This window comes from Priapulus caudatus, unplaced genomic scaffold (assembly GCF_000485595.1).
Source record: "Priapulus caudatus unplaced genomic scaffold, Priapulus_caudatus-5.0.1 Scaffold99, whole genome shotgun sequence".
Classification (NCBI taxonomy): domain Eukaryota; kingdom Metazoa; phylum Priapulida; class Priapulimorpha; order Priapulimorphida; family Priapulidae; genus Priapulus; species Priapulus caudatus.
The window spans coordinates 584,630-585,490 of NW_014577160.1; the positions used below are offsets into that span (position 1 = coordinate 584,630).

Consider the following 861-nt stretch of genomic DNA (forward strand, 5'->3'; position numbering starts at 1 on the left):
TATATATATATGTGTTATTATGACCATTAATGACATTAAAGTTGGGAACACTCCTAATGGAGTATCACCCTGCGTATTGACGCACGTTACTATTAGTAGAACCTATTAGTCGCTGCTGCGGGCGAGGGCTGTTGGTCACAGTTAGAATATATACCGACTGCCAATGCGGCAGATTGATCGAGTAATCTATTGCGGACAAATGTAGTTATGCACTTTAATGCAGCCAGACTGAGCGAGTTATCTGGTTTCAGTTAATGGAATGGTGCAAGTAAAATGTCCAAAGTGGGACTCGGCAGTAACACTGGACAATTGCATTTATAAAGCAATGGCTTCTCTCGTGTTTGCAACGGGAGGCAGTGAGGCTGACACTAATGCTATAGATCTGCGTGCGTGAAATGGCTGGTTTTAATTTTAGGCAATTTAGCAGGCTTTTAGTGATAGTTTGGTTTCACGTATCTCTCTCTCTCTTTTTCTCTCTCTCTCGCTCTCGCTCTTGCTCTCTCTTCCCTCTCCCTTTCCCCCTCTCTCTCCTCTCTCTCCCCTCTCTCCCTCTCCCTTTCCCCCTCTCTCTCCTCTCTCTCCCCTCTCTCCCTCTCTCGCTCTGCCTCTCTCTCCCTTCCTTCCTCCCTTCCTCCCTCCCTCTCTCTGCAGAGCCACCTGTTTATCCCAGCATCTCTCTCTCTCTCTGCAGGGCTACTTGTTTATCCCAGCATCTCTCTCTCTCTCTCTGCAGAGCCACCTGTTTATCCAAGCATCTCTCTCTCTCTCTCTGCAGGGCTACTTGTTTATCCCAGCATCTCTCTCTCTCTCTGCAGGGCTACTTGTTTATCCCAGCATCTCTCTCTCTCTCTCTGCAGAGCC

The 861-nt window shown here is 48.0% G+C and overlaps 1 protein-coding gene across 1 annotated transcript in view; it reads left to right on the forward strand.

Moving 5' to 3' along the window:
* The window catches only part of LOC106805081 (AP-2 complex subunit alpha-like), a 39,295-nt gene that overhangs the window by 26,998 nt on the left and 11,436 nt on the right, over positions 1 to 861 (forward strand). The gene's annotated exons all lie outside the window — the stretch shown is intronic.